The 1,796-nt window shown below is 45.9% G+C and overlaps 1 protein-coding gene across 3 annotated transcripts in view; it reads left to right on the top strand.

The window, feature by feature from the left end:
• The window catches only part of LOC121601320 (twitchin), a 36,603-nt gene extending 36,303 nt beyond the window's left edge, over positions 1–300 (top strand). For all 3 annotated transcript variants that reach the window (XM_041930152.1, XM_041930148.1, XM_041930139.1), the window contains one exon: positions 1–300. This exon is cut by the window's left edge and continues 680 nt beyond it. The gene's annotated coding sequence lies outside the window, so the exon portion shown is untranslated.
• The last annotated feature ends 1,496 nt before the right edge of the window (positions 301–1,796 follow it).

Here is a 1,796-nt window from a genome sequence, read left to right as displayed (position 1 = left end):
GTTTAGAACTGTAATTATAGCCGTAGCTCGTAAGCGGTAGTATGGTAGTTGTCGAATTCGTTTTTCTTTTTCGTTTCGTTTTTTTGTAAAAACATACACATTTTCTATGAGGGAAAGTACGGGAATGTACGCATATAGTGGGCAAAGTATGTGCCAAACAAAACACACAAAAAAAAACACGATATATTTATATACATATTTATACTTCCGTTACCGGTCATTAATTTATAAAAGCAAGCCTTGTTAAGTTTTATTTTTGTAAAGTATTAATATTGAATTAAAGGAATGGTATTTTGCAAACTTTTGGAGCCTTTTGGAGTACACTCACCAACTTATGATGACAGATTTCTGGCGGGAATTAGCAGTTGTTTTACAGCAAGCAGTTAATATTTAAACAGTCCCATCTGTTTCAACAATGTTTCACTTTACATGTCAAACATTGTTGAGGTTCATGTGACAGCGTCCAAAAAAAAAAAAACATCATCATGGCAGTCTACCAAGAAGCAGCCAAGGCCCAAGGTTGCTGGTACGAGCCTTGTTGGCACAGGACGACTTTGTCAAATTACCTTTTGAAAACCCGCAACTCCTTCGCCCAACAGATTGTTCCGATAAACTTTGCCAGACTCTATTGATGCCCATCAATCCGCTTTTCCCTCACGTTTTTTTGTCACTCTTTCTCTTTCTCGCTCTCTCTGTAATGCTCCATCTCGTGCAAACGATCGAAGCCAAACAACGTAGCAGCTATTAATTATCAAACTTCTGCGGCACCGGGCGGGTGTGTGTGTGTGTGTGTCACCCAAACCCATTCGGCTAGAAGCGTAACGACCCCATCACCCCGCCGACCATCAGCGTTGATGGAAGTTTTGGCAAAGCTCATCGGTTATGGTTTCGGGAGTTTCGGGCGGGACAAATGGGCAAACGATGTGTGGCTTACAGATCCGTCCGACCTGCCTGCCTCTTCCCGTGCATTGTCCCCGCAGCCTTTCGTGTGCGTATGTGCATCCTGGGCAAAGCACAAATCCCGGCTCCGGCTGTGACAGCATACAAGCTCGTGTGCATTTTAGCATAAACTATTGGCTCCTATGGCGGGTGAAACAACAAAGAAACAGCCGAAGAAGAACAAAAAAAAAAGCACCCCCAAAAGATCTAAACCCTCCCAGCACGGACTGGTTTCTGCAGCACTAAAGGGGAGGGATATTGAAACATCATTGTCAAGCGGCCTGTGAACCTGGACAGGATACAATCGGCTTAAACCGGGAGGGAAAGGAATGGATTGTTGTTTTATTCTACCGTCTGTTCTTACCAAACTCGCTGGGCAGGGCGAGAAGACACCGAGAACGTAGCTCGCACATTGCCAATTTAAAGTCAACGGATGGCGTACTGGGCAGATTGGAGACAAGTTTCTGTAGCTCTCTCTCTGTGTCTCGTGACAAACGCATTAGCAAAAAGCGACGCTTCCTCACGACGAATGTCTTTCCTTCGGCTTGGCAGTACTGCTGCGGGCTGGGCTCTCGAAAGGTGCGTCACTTGTAACACGGACCGGGAAGCAAAGGCACATGTGTGTACATGCTCTGCTGATTTTAAATCCCTATCGGTCAGATACCGGGGACGGGAAGCGACCTCCGATGCCTGGTGCCGGTGGTGGTAAGGGCATTAATAACATGCTATAGATCAACCTGCACTCCCGACGACCAATGCAGTCCTCTGGACGGTACCGAACCTCGGAACCACTAATCCACCGCGAATGGACGATATTAATTATGTCCTGTCAGTGGTTGAAGGAAGTAGCACGTGAA

Source organism: Anopheles merus, chromosome 2R (genome assembly GCF_017562075.2).
Source record: "Anopheles merus strain MAF chromosome 2R, AmerM5.1, whole genome shotgun sequence".
Taxonomy (NCBI): Eukaryota; Metazoa; Arthropoda; class Insecta; order Diptera; family Culicidae; genus Anopheles; species Anopheles merus.
Note: the sequence above shows the minus strand (reverse complement) of the source record. Positions and strands in the feature narration are given on the sequence as shown.